We start from the raw sequence: 16842 nt of genomic DNA, 5'->3' as shown, positions 1-16842 counted from the left end.
ATGTAAAATGTGACAGTATAAGGTTTGGGGGTTTCAATGACGTGAAAGCCACAGGTTTGGGAGAAGTACAAAGTACTGAGTTGGTGGCACTCACCTTTGATCTCAAGAGTGGGGAACAGAGAGAGGCAGGCCTTTGTGAATTGTAGACCAATCTGGTTTTCAAGTTCTAGACAAGCCAGAACTACATGGTGAGACCCTGTCTAAAAAAGGAGGGGGTATGGACTCAGTTGAATGTGGTAGTTGGTACATGCCTGGAACCCTGCTTTTGGGAAGCTCAAGGTTGGTGCGTCCAAATCATCTTGGGCTACCTAGTGAGACCCAGTCTGAAAAAACAACAAACAGTGGTGCTCACCTTTAATCCCAGCCCTTAGAAGTTCAAGGTCAGCCTGGTCTACAAAGCGAGTTCCAGGACAGCCAGGGGTACTACACAGAGAACCGTGTGTCAACCCCCCCCCCCCCCCAAAACCCCAAAAGACAAAACAAAATGAACAAAACAAAACCAACAACAACAAAAAAAACCAAGAAGTGTGTGGACTCAGGAAGTGGACTGCCGGGTTGGAGTCTCAACAATCTTCCTCCTAGTTGTGCAATTTTGACAAGTCAATCAACTGCTATATGCCTCAGTTTCCCTGCCTGTAATGACAGGGATTAAATAATCCTTATTCTAATACTGTTATTCTGAGTTACGTTTGCTCACCTAGTAATGGGATTCAGCTATCATAAACAGGTTCTTTTCACCTGCTGGTCATGAGCATATGTTGCTGCCATAATCAAGGGTTATGTATGCAAGGTAACAATGTATTTGTTAAATACATAAAGTAGAAAGTTGTTATGGCTGGTGATCAACCCTAGGATTCTATTTCATCCTCAAATGAGAAAGGATCCAAATGCTAGAAACAACCCCAAATGGAGACATATTTTAAATAAATCAGAGTGGTTGTGGTATGATGTACTATCATCATTTTTAAAATGAGACATCTGGGCTGGAGAGATGACTTAGTGGTTAAGAGCACTTGCTGCTTTTCCAGAGGATCCAGCTTCAGTTCCCGGCACCCAATGGAAGTCCATAAACATCTGGAACTTCAGTACTAAGGTATCTGATGCTCTATTCTGGCCTCATCACTAGGCATGCATTCAGTGTACATAATACATACGTGCAAGCAACCCCCCCCCACACAAAATTAAATAAGTAAATATTTATTTAAAGCCCTTAAGAAGTAAAACAAGTTGGACAGTGGTGGTGCACGCCTTTTAATCCCAGCACTTGGGAGGCAGAGGCAGGTGGAACTCTGTGAGTTCGAGGTCATCTTGGTCTACTGAGTGAGTTCCAGGGCAGACTCCAAACGTACAGAAAAACTCTGTCTGGAAAAACTAAAAAGAAAAAAAAAATAAGAAAAAAAAGAAAACCAATTATATTAAGAGAAAGTAAATCCCAGTATAGCATGTGTCTCAGGGTTTCTATTGACCAAGGTAACTCTTATAAAAGAAAGAATTCAATTGGAAGCTTGCTTGCAGTTTTTGAGGCTATGTCTATTTTCGACATGGTGGGGAATTTGGAGCATGCAGGCAGACATGGTACTGGGCAGTAGCTGAGAGCTTTATATCCAGATCCACAGGCAGCAGGCAGGGAGCCACTGAACCTAGCTTGAGCTTTTGAAATGTTAAATCACACTTCCTCCAACAAGACCACACCTCCATATCCTTCCAATCCTTCCAAACAGTTCACCATCTGGGGACTAAAACTTGAGCCCACAGCGGCCACTCTCGTTCAAACCTCCACAGCATGTGTGCAGACGATTATAGGAACTAATATTTACTTATGATTTTCTGTGTGTCGGGCAACATTTTAGGAGCTTTACATATATAACACCTACTGTCCATATTAAGGAAGACGTCTTGGTTTCTCATTATAGAAATTAAAAAGACCGAGTCTCGAGCTGGGGCCTCTGCGGGGTCAGTCTTGTTCCGACATCCATTCCTTAATCCCTATGTTAAGGTAGTCTCCTAGCAGGGTGCTAAGTCACGTACAAATAAAGTGGGGTGCATGGGCTGCTGGCGCAGTTCAGTTGGCAGAGAACTCACGTTCCTTTGTACAAAGCCCTGGGTTCAATCCACAGTACTCCGTAAATCAGGAATCATGGCTCACATCTTTAATTCCATTGCCAAGAAGGTCAGGAGTACTGCTGCTGTATATCAAGTTCAAGACTAGCCTGGGATACAGGAGACACCCATCTCAGAAGAAGAAAAAAGCCCAATGATCTATGTACATAGAAAAACAGTGCCCTCCTCGCAAAGGGGGCCCGCAAACATCTGGAGATGAAAGGGAGACCTTCACTTTTTATCCTTTGGTATTAAGCCTTGGCCTTTAGTTGTTGAACCTTCTCCTCAGCCTAAAACTTTCACTTTTTTGTGACGTATGCTTGTATGTTGTTGGAATTGTTTTACGACAATACCCACGCGGATTTATACTTTTGGCATGGAAAATAATTGTGAAGTAAACGAAGTCATCTGATTTAGTGAGGGCTCACTATCAAATTATCTAATGCTTTACAAAATTAAATAGCCCGATCTTAAACACCCCTGTTTTACTGATGAAAAGACTGAGTTACACATCCCCTGGTCGGAAAGACACACGGCTGGGGTGTGAATTGAAGTTTGGACTGAGTGTGGTTGCAGAGTCTGTGTGCTCCATGCATGTCACATGTACTATACGTGTTCATGTATTTGTATGGGGCCCAAAAAAGTTGCCACACATTTTCAAATGCCAGATGAAGCCATAGGACACCCTGTAGTCTGTGGCGGAAACAGTCTCTGGACTCACAGAGACACGACATGACTTCAGCTCTTACTAGTGGTCTGGGGCTAGCTCACTACTTCAGTTCTTACTAGTTACTATAGTGGTCTGGGGCTAGCTCACTACTTCAGTTCTTACTAGTTACTATAGTGGTCTGGGGCTAGCTCACTACTTCAGTTCTTACTAGTTACTATAGTGGTCTGGGGCTAGCTCACTACTTCAGTTCTTACTAGTTACTATAGTGGTCTGGGGCTAGCTCACTACTTCAGTTCTTACTAGTTACTATAGTCGTCTGGGGCTACCTCATTAACAGTTTTCATTTGAGGACCCTCAATATAAAAATTGGAGGTAATACTTATAGCGATATTTCATTTGTGTTTTAATAAATAAAGCTTGCCCGAAGATCAGAGAGTAAAACGGCCACCCTGGTCAGCCTTATAGACCAGGTAGTGGTAACACACACCTTTAATCCCAGTAGCCATACTAGTTTGCCATAGAAAGCAGGCGATAGTGGTGCATGCCTTTAATCTCAGTCCTAGAGAGGAATGGAAAAAGGGAGACAGCTCTCAGACACAGTTTCATTCTGAGATTCCTGGAGGCAGGATCGCCATTTCGGACTGAGGTAGAGGTAAGAGCCAGTGGCTGGCTGTTTTGCTTTTCTGACCTTTAGGTTGAACCCCAATATCTGACTTTGGGTTTTTATTAATTATGCTACAAATACTGATCTCTGTCCTACATTTCAATTGGAAAGTGAAATGCAGAGTAATGAATATGAAGGAATCTCACGTAAAGTTTTGAGAGGACATACACAAACTATAACAATATTATTATTTTTATTATAATATAATAAATTGGGCGGTAATAGTGCATACTTTTTTTTTTTTGATTTTTCGAGACAGGGTTTCTCCGTAGCTTTTGGTTCCTGTCCTGGAACTAGCTCTTGTAGACCAGGCTGGCCTCGAACTCCCAGAGATCCGCCTGCCTCTGCCTCCCGAGTGCTGGGATTAAAGGCGTGCGCCACCACCGCCCGGCAATAGTGCATACTTTTAATCCCAGCACTTGGGAGGCAGAGGCAGGCAGATCTCTATGAGTTAGAGGCCAGCCTGATCTACAAGATCCAAAGCTACAGAGAAACCCTGTCTCAAAAAACCAAATAATAATAATAAAATTAATAATAAAATAGCACGGTGCCTATGCTTTTTGAAGAGATTGAAGAAGAGGAGACCTTCCTTCCTTCCTTCCTTCCTCCCTCCCTTCCTTCCTTCCTTCCTTCCTTTCTTCTTTCTTTTTTGGTTTGTTGAGACAGGGTTTCTCATTGTTGTCTTGGGTGTACTGGAACTCACTCTATAGACCAGACTGGCCTTGAACTCACAGAGCTCCGCCTGCCTCTGCCTCCTGAGTGCTGGGATTAAAAGTGCACACCACCATCAACTGGTGAGGGAGCTTTTATTTTTCCTTTACCTATCCCCTTTTTCTTTACCATTTTAATCTTTAGCCAATGTGTGTATTACTTTTATTTAAAAATGCTGCTAAGGGTTATGGGGACTGAAAGCCACTAAGAATTTCTTTTTAATAGCTCACTGCAAAAAATAAATGTTATTTTAAAAATGCAAGCAAGATAGCGTTAAAAGCGTTTCTTTCTCTAGCCTCGGGAGTTCTAATGAACTATAATCACAGAGACGCCAGACTAGTCAAAATTGGAAGAAAGAACTATAATCACAGGAAAAGAACTCTCTCCACAACTTGAAGGATCCCAGAAAAAGCACCAGTAATGACAGCAGGGCTGACTTCAGGAAAAGCAGAAACAAGAGCAGCGCTGTGGTGGCGCCTGGAGTGGGTGGGGTGGACGATAACACGAAGAGGCGCTGGAGAGCACCAACTGCCACCCAGGACCCAAGGACACCAGGGCGAGGAGGGTGGGAGACCTAAAGTGTAAAATCAACAGGACGTGAATCTGGGAGAAAATGCTGAAGTGATTATGACTCACGACCCGCTGGTCCTCTCAGCTGGAGTGGCCTTGGAGAAACACCGTCATGGTTGTGTAACTGAGGCAATGTGTTCGGAGAAGCTGGGAGCGTGATGGAACAGCTTCCCGCAGCCCCAGGTAATCAAAAGGAGGTCAGTATGACTGAGTCTGCGAGGAGGTCAGGTCACTGCCTTGGACAATCACTTGTCTCGTCTCTCTCCTTGTGTTTGCCAAAACTCCAGCAGGGAACTTATTACAAGGCATGCATGCGGCCTAATTACTTGTCCCATTCTGTCGCCAGAACAGACCAAGAGAATTCCAAAGTAGAGTGAACTCATGTTGCAATCTTGCACAGATCACAGGACAGATACTTTAGGACCCAAATTTCTTCAGCAGCTCTGTTTTACTACAGACTTCACATTCCAGCCCGTGTTTGAACTGCTCGCAGCTGCCCACGTGAAGCCGTTTCTCACTGTTCTCCGCAGTTAAGTGCCCAAGAACAAAGATGCTTCTTTCTTAAACTTCCCTGCTCACAAAACGAAAGCAGCCATTATGTAATAAAGGACGGGAGTCCAGGACTGAGCAGCCCCCAAGATCTCCCTCCGGCAGAAACAGAAGAGAGAGAGAGAGAGAGAGAGAGAGAGAGAGAGAGAGAGAGAGAGAGAGAGAACCTCTTAGGCAGGAGACTGGGTGTAAGAATTAGTCAGCAACTAGACGGGCTCCGACGTCCATGAGGTTGTAACTGTATCTTGACAACATGGTCTTTCCTGGAAGAGACTTGAGCAGCGAATTTATCATTTTATAATTTGTGGTTTAAATCTGAGCCATCCACCAAGCAGCTGTGTTGGTCTGAGACACTTTGGAGTCCTTCTAAAGCCCTGGGAGACAGAAAGACCACTTCAAACTCGAGGCCCCAAACTCCTCAGGCTGTAACTGTGGGCGCACCAAGGGCAGGGTTTCTGCACTGGCTTTCTTAGGAAATGTATGGAACCTGGAACGCGCGCCTTTGTTTGTTTTAGACGTGGGGAGGGAGCAGACTGCGATAGTTGCAGCCTGGAGTCGGGGTTGGGGGAGGGGGGCGCTCCTATCTGGTGACAGCGGGTTTTCGTATATTCCAGGGTCCCCCTGGGAAATGAGAAGCTGGAAGCAGAGAGGGGGAAATGGGTGGAGAAATGGGAAGCTAGAAAAGGGAGGAGTGCCAGAGATAACTCTGCTGACTTCACAGTTTTCCATTGGGGCCTGCCCTGCCTACCTCTGCTGACATCAAAGCTCTCCCAGCGCCTTTGCGTGCCTGCTCAGTCGGCCCTGCCTGCTGCCACCCGGGGAAGAACTGGCGGCTAGCCCTGCAACAAAGCGAAGTATAAATTTCTGCAAGGAAGCTCTCATCAAAAACACCCGCCCCCTTCCAGTTCTGTGCGACAGCTCTGCATCCCCAGGCCGGGGGTTCAATCGTCCTCCTTGGACAAAGGCAGCTTTTACAGGGAGGTCTCCAGGAACGTGGGCAGCTTCCCAAGGTGTCTTCACGGGTTCTGGGCAGCGCTGTCTGTCTGTGGGCCGATGGGTGTGTCTTTTGCAATCCTGTTAGGGCGCCTGGATTTGGGAAGTCTTGGCTCCTCTCCCCACAGCGATGCAGGGCATCGGATTATTGCTGGCAGCTAAACCCCAGCGCCTGCTGCCATTCCGGCTCCTTTCTCTGCTCCCCCTGCTGAGATTTACATCACTCCCTTCTCTATTTTGCCCCTACTCTGGAAATGGCTGACCTCTCCCCAGGGAAGAAGCAGAGGAAATAAACTGACTATCCTTGCCTACTTTTCCTATGGGTCCCCCCTCCCCAAATCTGCTTGTATCTGGAAACCAGGGATGAAAGGAGTGACAGTGTCCTCAGAAAGGACAAGCAGTTGTTACTGGTTCCTCATATTGTTTTGAAACCTGTAAGATCCTTCACAGACAGTGTGAGAAAGGTCACATTAACCACCTCCTGCTCATCAATGGAAATTTGAAAATAAACTCAGGATGGGTGTTGTTTCCTTGGAAAGCAGTTGGAAGTGTCTAACATCGCTGGGGGGGGGGGGTGTAGCTCATTGGGAGAAAGATTGCATGCTTCGCTTACAAGGTGACTTTCTTGACAGCTCTGCCCCCCCTGTTAAAAAGGGGCGGGGCGGGGGGTTCTATAATGGGCTATAAGGTTACCACATAAAGGATGCCAACGTGCTCTGCCTTTTGAGTTGATCACTGTGAGCTCTTCAGTTGACCTTGAGGAAGTTCCCAGGAGAATAGAGGTTGGGGGTTCTATACAGTGGCCACACTGAGGCCAAATACAAACTTGGACCTTAGGATGTTTGGAAGGACAACATGATACTAGAAATGTCACATTTCAGATAAGAAATTGGAGTGTAGGGTCCTGTAAACTCCACCTGCAACAGCAGGGATGTTAAAACCAGAAAGTGAGAATTTATAAAAGGCTGATGAGATGACTCAGTGGGTAAAGGCCCTTGCAACCAAGCCTGAAGACCTGAGTTCGATTCCCAGAACCCACACACTAGAAGGAGAGAACCAACTCTGACAAGTTCCCTCTGACTTTCACAATGCACACATACAAATAAGTGTAATAAAACAATTAAAATTTCACTACCTAATCCCTTAAACAAGAATTAGTACCTGATTCAGATGTGGTGGTGTGCACTTTTAATACCAGACTCCAGAGGCAGAGGCAGGTGGATCTCTGAATTCAAGGCCAGCCTGGTCTATAAATAGAGTTTCGGGATAGCCAGAGCTACATAGAGAACCCTGTCTTGAAAAACAAACAAACAAACAAAACAAACAAAAAAAAAAGAATTAATACCTGTCTCAGTTTATAACAAATGCATGCTTGAAGACCCAGATCCAAACAAGCACACCTCTGTAAGCCTAGCACTCAGGAGGTGGAGACAGGATCCGTTTGGGGCTACAGAGCAAGATACCGCCCCCGCCCCCCAAAAGCAAATTTCAAGTAAGAGTTCTCTTCTGTGCCAGGCTTACTACAAGTAGTGAGCCGACACTCTGACGGTCAAGGTAGCTGGAACGCTGTGCTTGGCTTCCTGGATGCAGACGGCCTCTTTGCAGTCTGCCAATACCGTTGAAACAGATTCAAACGCTTTTTGGAGAGCATCACGATTCAGCTTGCAGGCATTCTTGGGGCCCCCTTCCAAGAAGAAATGGACTGGCATGCTGTCTGGGCTGGACCCAAGTCAGCTCTGCCTGCTCGGGAGTGTAGCCTCTCTGCTGTTGAGTGTCTGATGGCGAAAGCTTCAGGCTCTCACTGCTCAATCAACACCTGCAAATCAGAGGCGCTGGCTCTGCGCACAGGCCTTAATCTTCAGCTCTCACGTAGCTGAGACAATTCTTTTTATAAAGAGACATTAAGGCTATATTAAGTTTCTCTTCCCCGAGTCGTTGCCCTGCCCTCCTCGTCTATTTACTACGTCTCTCAAATGACCTAGGCACTCAGGAAGACAAGGGAAACTTGCTCCAGGCTTTCGTGATCTTTAAATACTGTGGAAAACCATTAACACGTTATAACCATGTTACAGATACTTTTATTATTATTAATATCATTTTATTATTTTGATTTTTTTCAGGCATTTTTTTTATAGCCCTAGCTGTCCTGGAACTCAATTTATAGACTAGGCTGGCCTTAAACTCAGAGATCCATCTGCCTCTATGATATATATGTGTGTGTGTGTTTATGTGCGTATGTATGTATGTATATACATAAAGATATGTATTTATATAGTGTGTGTTTGTATTGTTTTTATGAGACAGGGTTTCTCTATGTAGCTCTGGCTGTCCTGGAACTTGCTTTGTGAACCAAACTGACCTTGAACTCACAGGGACCTGCCTGCCTCTGCCTCCCAAGTGCAAGGATTAAAGGCGTGTGCCACCACTGCCCAGCTGTTAGAGATATTTTTAAAGGGCTGTTGTGTGTCTTGCAGCCTTCTGTCCCCTTCATCATATATTCACCACAACCCAAAAAAGAGACCTGATACTTGAATGCTCGGGTTTTCTGGCTCATATCCCAGCTGTGGTCAAACTTTCTGAGCTCTCATTCCTCTTGTCTGGATTACTTATAGCATTGTCAGGAGGGCAAAGGCCAAAAGAATGTAGGAAATGAATAAAATGATTGACCAAACCAGATGTATATCGTCAGAGTCAGGGGTCTTGGCTACAACAAGCAGCAGAAACCAACTTGACTTAAGCAATTTGTTTCTAATACCATTGGACAACTCAGAGTCATAGGAAGCTTAGAACGGGCTCAGAAAACACAAGGGATGTAGCGTTGAGGATATAGCTCAGCTGATACAGCCCTTGCTTAACACAGATCAAACCTTAGGTTCAACCCCCAGTGTTACATAAACCAGGCCTGGTGGTACCTGTTTGTAATCCAGCACTCTGGAGGTGGAGGAAGGAGGGTCAGAAATTCAAGGTCGGATTGCAGTGGCTCAGTGGATAGAACATTAGTCTAGCATGCATGAGGCTCTGAGTTCAGGTCTCAGCATTGCATAAACTGGGTATGCTAATTCATGCCTATAATCCCAGCACTTGGGAAGTGGAGGCAGGGAGATCTCAGAGTATTCCTTAGCAGCTACCTTAGCTACACAGAGTTCAAAACCAGCCTGGGGTACATGAGACCCTATTTTAAAAAAAAAAATTAACAGCAATAACACAAAAGTAGCAACAACAAAGCTTGCAAGCAAGCAAGCAAACCCAGGAACTGGAAACAAAGGCTCACAGCCAAGTCCGTAGGTATGGTTACAGAAGAGGGAGCAAGAGCTGTCACGTGGCACAGACCGGTGCTGTCTCATAGGTTGCCCTGCCACCAGCTTCCCTGGGTGTTCCCACAAACACCACTGTCCTTACAGAGTCTCCAGGCTTTCTAGTGGACGGTGCTGATCATTCTGACTGTGCCAGTAGCAGGGACACCTGCTTGGCCAAGTCTTGCTTATCCACCCAGCTCCTTCCAGTAAAGACAACCAGAGAAAGCTCATCTGACATGTGGGTCTCCCTCTTGATGCTGAGGATAGAACACAATGTTTTGTGCGTACCAGGCAAGCAGTGTGCTACTGAAGTACATTCCCAGCCTTGAGGTTCTTCATATTTAGTCTATTAATTTTTACTTAGCAAGTAAATGCGGGTTTCATTATGACTTTTACATTGCACACAGTCAGCCTCCCATTGCCTTCTCTTATCTTTCCTCCTGCTGGAAAAAGTTGTCCCCCTCTGAATTTATTAATTGATTTACTTGGAGGGGCTCTAAAAAGGTGTATTTTTGTTGTTTCGATTGGTGTGCTTGTCCTTGCGTATGCATGGCATGTGTGTGTGGGTGCCCGAGAACAGAAGAGGATGCTGGAGGCCCTGGAGCTGGACTCATAGATGCTTGTGAGCTGCCCCATGTGGGTGCTAACGATCAAACTGAGGTCCTCTGTGAGAGGAGAGGTGGGGGTGGGGCACCTGCACTGTGGCACCTGTGTGGGAGTCAGAGAACAATTTGTGAGAGCCATTTCTCTCCTCCTTGCACCATGTGGATCCCGGAGCTAGAACCCGGGGCATCAGGCTTGGCCGGCACCTGCCCCATTCATTTTCTTAGTCTATTCTGTTGGCGGACATCTAGTCTGATTCTGCATCTTGGCTGGGATTCTTAGATAATTAAGATCCATGAACTGGCAAATGTTCTAATCAGAGCTTGGAGGGAGTTCAGAGCTGAGATGCAAGCACAGTCCTGATAAATCCCCTTCCCCTAATTCTGGGAAAGCAGGGGGCTTGAATCTCTGATGCTGGCTTACCAGAGAACTGGAAATGAGTCCAGGACACATATTCAAGTACTAAACCCAGTTCCTGTTGACCCAGAAGTAACCTCACTAGGCAACAAGCTGACTTCCTAGAAGAGGGGAGATGAACCTCTGCTTTGCTCTTTTCTGCTATAAGAATCTCTCCCAGCCCCAGAGAAGCAAGGACAGAAAGCCCAGGAGGCTTGTATGTCCCTTACCCACACAGGTGCCAGTCCTGCCTCCTCTAACCACCCTTCCCACCCCAGCAGGAAGTACATGGAAGCTGCTGCCATCCAAATACCAAAGAAGACAGAAGCTTGTGTCAGGGGCTTGTACCTTTGGTCTTGACCTCTCACCTCAGACCCACTGCTCAGACATTTAATAATCTATGGACCTGGATATTTGGTGGGTCATTAGGGCTTGCCTCTGCTGGTCACTCCACCCTAGAGCCTGGGATGGGAATGAATGGACAAGAAGAGGGACTTATGCTGCCCATAGCTCCTGGGCCCCAGAGTCCCAGGCCAGCCAGTTTCCTCAATGGTATTGTCTAGAAGGGATTAAAAAACTACACTCTGTAGCTTATTAGTTTGTTTGGGTCTCCTATCCACCAAAAAAAAAAAAAAAGTTTTTTTTTTTTGAGGTCCCAGATAAAATCAAAAATGGAAAGTCTTTTTTGAGTCATCTAATTATTTGTTACTTGACTTCTGGAAGCGAGACCAACAACTAACAAAAAGTGTAGCACTCATTAAAGGATGATCCATGGGGCCCGGCAGTCCGCTAGCAGTTCTCAGGATTCTACTCTGGGCTGGGCCTTTGGTGACACACTGTTTCCCTCTCTCCCTTTCCTGGGGATGTGGCTGGGGAAGTGGCCTCCTGGCAGAGTGGATAAGTCTGTCTGGTTCCTAAGAAGAGGACAGGATGGCCAGTGGAATGGTCTGTTCCCATTTTTTTCCCTTTCCCCTCGCCGTACACAGAGCTCCCCTTCTAGCCCACCCTCTCCTCATCCAAGAGACACAGACCCAGGCTTTCCTTAAACTCTGGGCAGTCGACAGGCTGGCAAGATGACTCAGTGGATAAAGCCACCCGAGCCTAGTCCCGTCTCTGCAACCCTCATGTAAGAGAGAACTGACTCCCATAGCTTGTCCTCTGACCTCACGAGTGCTATGGCATACAAATGCGCGCAGGGATAGAAAGGAAATAAAAACATTAAAAAAAAAAAAAGCTCTAGACAACTAAAATTTGAACAAACCATTTAAAAACAATATCCTTAGAAACTGATACATTTAGCTGGGCAGTGGGGCTGTGGTGACGCAGGCCTTTAATCCTAGCACTCGGGAGGCAGAGGCAGGCAGAACTCTGTGGTTGAGGTCAGCCTGGTCTACAAAGTGAGTTCCAGAATACCCAGGACTACACAGAGAAACCTTGTTTTGAAAGAAAGAAAGAAAGAAAGAAAGAAAGAAAGAAAGAAAGAAAAAAAAAAGAAAGAAAAGTTGATACATTCATAATATTTTAGCCTAGTTCAATAGTTCAATCAACTTGGAAAGTAGAGGTTGGAAGACTGGGAGTTCAAGGCCTGCCTTTGTTACATAGTTAGTTGGAGACCATCTTTAGATACAAGAAAACAAGTCACAACAATGCCTCTAGCAGCCAGGCAGTGGTGGCATGCACCTTTAATCCCAGCACTAGGGAGGTAGAGGCAGGCAGATCTCTGTGATTTCAAGGCCAGCCTGGTCTACAGAGTGAGTTCCAGGACAGCCAGGGCTACACAGAGAAACCCTGTCTCAAAAAACAAAACAAAGGAAAACAAAAAGAATGACTCTAGTGAGTCAAAGTTCAGGGTGGTCAATCTGAATCTCCTAGAAGGTAGACTTAAATAATCAGGATCCGGGTGTGGTGTTAATCCCAGTACTCAAAGGCAGGTAGATCTCTGTGGGTTTGAGGCCAGCCTGGTGTACAGAGCGAGTTCCAGGACAGCTAGACTGTTGTCACACAGAGAAACCCTAACCCTGTCTCAGAAAACAGAACAACAACAACAAATCAGGGAAAACAAATTCCACCTTTTTTTTTTTTTTACATTTTTTACTTTATTGTAGTGTGCATATGTACACAAGTGTCATGACCTGTATAGGGGAGTCAGAGGAATTAGTTCTTCCATAATGTGGGCGCTAGGAATTTAACTCAAAATAGCCGGGCTTGATGGCAAAGCACCTGAACCTGCCAGTCCGTCTTGCCTGCCCCAGATCCACTTCTCAGTGTCTCTAAAAACTCACCTGAAGACACCGTCTGCTTTTGCTCCGTCTTGACTTGTAGGGTTTGATACATTTCATTCAGAGTTGACCAGGAGGAAAAGAGTGCGTTTCCTCAGGAGCTGATCTTGCTTCCTCTCTTCAGACAGCAGCGATGACATAATCACTGGTGTTTCCGGTTTCTATTTAACTGTCAAGAAGCCCAGACTTCAATTTAGAATCCATTCATAAACTTATCTCTCAGTCTCTTTGCCTTCCTTTATGCGGTTCCCCATCTTGTCTTTCATCTCTGTCTTATCTATTTGCATATTTCATTTTTTCATTTGATCAGCACCATGATATATATGCATACATAATATATATGTGTGTATATATATACATATATATGTATATATATACATATATATGTATATATATACATATATATGAAACAAACAGTGGGCCATGGAGATGACTTTGTAGGGGAAAAATGCTTGCTTTGAGAACCTGAAGACATGAGTTCAAGCCCTAGAACATGCTCAAAGGTGGAAGGAGAAGGTTGACTATATGAAGTTGTTCTCTGAGCTCACATAGGCTGTGACATGAGCAAACACAGACAAGCACACACTACTACTACTACTACTACTAATAATAATAATAATAATAATAATAATAAATTTAAAAAAAACAAAAAATAAAAGGAATCAAGCAGTATGAAGTCACCAAAACAACCAACAAATCTGAAACTTGACACTTCGTCACCTGGAGCTTGAATGCCCTCTACGCATGTACCCAGGCTGGTTGGAGAGCTGAACTCACAGACCAGTACACACGGAATTATTAGCAGAGTGTATGCAAGTATTAAATGAGAAGAAATGGGGTTTTAAGGGCTGAGACGATAGGTCGATGAAGAGTGGACAAAGAAGGCTTCAGGGAGGAGATGGTGGTACTAGGGAAGTCCTTAGCCTCATGGGCTAATTTCACTGAACTTGCTGTGCAGTTTGACCTGGACCACAGGAAGAGAAAAACTTTTTCTGGTTGACTCTATTACGGGTGGGGGAGGGGGCAATTTCTGGGCCCTTTTAAGTATCAGTTGTGTGAGTGAGGCTGCTCCTTCATCAGGTGGTGATGCGTGGGTAGGACTGATCTGGGCATTTCAAACAATCTCAAACGCCCACATATTTCCCCACCCACCCCCAAGGCCCTAAGGGGTGTGGGCAGGTGCATGACCACATAGACGACATCTACCATCCCATTAGCTACCAGAGAGCCTCCTCTCAAGCGTGCCCCCCACCCCAATCCGTCCGCAACTGGAACTTTCAGATTGTTCGGGTTTTAATGTGTCCTCTCAGAGCTAATGTGTGGAAAGTTGGGAAGCGGACTTGTCAGAGACGGTGAGTTTATGTGAATGATATCAGCACAGGGATGGCTTCCTCCCTTGGGAGTATCTTCCTGGAAAAGGAGCAAGTTCCTGGGTGGCGGCAGCGTACCCTTTAATCCCAGCAGGCAGAGGCAGGTGGATCTCTGTGAGTCTGGACTACAGAGTGAGTTCCAGGACAGCCAGGGCTACACAGAGAAATCCTGTCTCAAGGCGTTCTCAGTCTTCCTCCCTTTTTCTATGTGATACCTTCTGCCCTGCCGTAACAGAGCAGGGGAGGCCTGATGAGACGCAGACCCTTCATTTGGGACTACCCAGACTCCTTAACCATGAGACAAATGAACTTTTGTTTTGAGACAGGGCTCCAGCTAGCATAGGCTGGTCTCAAATTCAGTGTAGCCGAGGATGACACTGAATGAACTCTTGATCCTCCTGCCTGTACCTCTCAAGTGCTTGGATTGCAAGCATGTGCCGCCATGCCTGACTGATGCACGCTGTCTTCATTCATTCTTTGGGTGTGTGTTGAGGGGGGTAACAGGAAATGGAACCCAGAGCCTGTGCATTCCAGCTATGACCCCTGCCCATGAGTTATGTACTTTGCCAGTAAATCGTTTTCACTAGGGGTACCAGTCACTTTTCTCATTGTTGTGACAATATTTGGCAGAAACAAGGTAGGAAGGTTGACTTCTGTCAGATCATGGTTTCAGAGATATCGGCCTTTTTTTTTTCTTTTTTCATTTTTGTTTGTTTGAGACAGGAATTTGCTCTGTAGACCAGGTTGATCACGAATTCACAGAGATAGATCTACTTGCCTCTGCCTCCCTGAGTTTTGGGATTAAAGGCGTGAGCTTGATACTGATCTTTCCTGGTGGGAAAGGCACAGGAGGTCTGTGATGGTGAGAGCTTGCAGCAGGCTTGCTCACACTGTGGATGACCAGGAAGTAGAGAACAGAGCCACAATCAAGACTGGATTACAGCCCTCGAGCCCTGCCCTTGGTGGCCGAAATCCACCAGCAAAGCCCTGTATCACCAGGTCCTACAAATTCCCAGAACAGGGCCATCATCTGGGGACCAAGTGTTCAAATGAGCCAGCCAGTGGGGCAGATTTCATAGTCAAACTCTAGATGAGCACATTTCTAATCTGTAAGATATTCTATCCAGACTTAATTTAGCTGAGGTATTTACCCTGAAGCCCCGAACACAGAATGGAGGAGAGGAGGAGCGGGAGATAGTAGATAAAAGGAACCATTCCTCAGGCAGATGACTGATACCACGTGACCTTAGATTGCTGTGATTCCCCACCTCAGACCGCACAAAGGGAGTTTGAGACAATCTGGGTGCCAGATTCTTCCGAGGTGGAGTCTGCGCGTGGGGATTTTTTAAAAAGCAACGCCCCTTCCTAGGGAGGTTCTAGCACACCACCTGAGTTATAGATTCTCTGCTGTGCTGGCTGAGAGGAGAGAGGGAGAAGAAAATGAGCCAGTGAAGGCAGGGGTTGGGGGGGGGGATGGAAAAGAGCCCATGCCCTGATGTCAGGTGCTCTGCTTGGCAGTGTTAATTGAGGGGATTTAGGAGAATGGAGAGGCAAGCACATTCCGACCAAGCAGGGAGAGCATGATTCCAGAAAGTAATACACTCCGAATGTGTTCCGTCTTGAGCAAAACAGATGTGAAATGGTATTTCTGAAGAACAGAGAGAGAGAGAGAGAGAGAAGAGAGAGAGTTCATTTTGTGCCAAACACTGGAGATGTCCCAGCTTTAAAAAAAGCCTCCTAGAGAGTGGCGTTTTCTTTATTACCTAGTGATTTTAACCAATGCCAGCAGCAGGTTCCGAGCCCAGGCTGCCGAAACCCAAGGCTTTGCTAGTGTTGGCCAAGGAACAAGCTTCTGATGTCACCATGGGCACCTCAGCGAAAGAGGCTCTCCTCTCTGCTCTGGGCTGGATGGGAGCCAGGATGCCGTCTCTTGTGCCATCAGCACATGCCTGCTTGGCCTCCGACAAGTAGGTCAGTATAGACGCGGCTCCAGCCTCCACCGAAAGCTGTTTGCCGCTGGCAGGAAGTTACTTCTGCAGAATTCAGACCCATCAGAGCTGATCAAAGGAAGTGCAGGGTAGGCTGGCGGGCGGGCCAGATCCTAATCTCTACTTGCTGGCCTCACACAGCACTGCGCATGAGTCACCCCGCTGAGCTCAGCGGACATGATGTTTGGATTAGACTTTTACGGGGAACTTTGCCAAATTTGCTTTTGCTGTCTCGCAGCTGAGAAGTAAGGGAGAAAGGTGACCGTGTGGGTTAGATGTAGCTCTTCAGGTGCCAGGGAGGAGGCGGGTGGCTCTACAGGCTCTAGGGAGTGGCTACGAGACCTAGTGTCCCCCGCTCATCTTGTCATCTCAGCCCTGGCTGTACCAGGAGCAACTGAACCCACAGCAGGCCCACACATCCTTCCTCCCGAGCCAGCTATCCAATTAAGATGCTCTATTAAAGGCAAACATTTTGCCTTCACTCAACCATTTGCCTCTCAACCAGCAGGAATTCCTTCTCTCAAAAGCAAGCAACACTTCACCGCTCAGGCATCTTGCCTCAAAAGCTGTGCAGTCCAGCGAAGAAAAAAAAAAAAAGGGAGGGAAGTGAGAAAATAAAAATTCCTAAATTAAGAGCCAACCCATAAAAGCAG

The sequence above is a fragment of the Microtus oregoni genome, unplaced genomic scaffold, assembly GCF_018167655.1.
Source record: "Microtus oregoni isolate MIOR12 unplaced genomic scaffold, Mior012 000036F_ref0000092, whole genome shotgun sequence".
NCBI lineage: Eukaryota > Metazoa > Chordata > Mammalia > Rodentia > Cricetidae > Microtus > Microtus oregoni.
The sequence above is the reverse complement of the archived record's forward strand: the minus strand, read 5'-3'. Positions refer to the sequence as shown.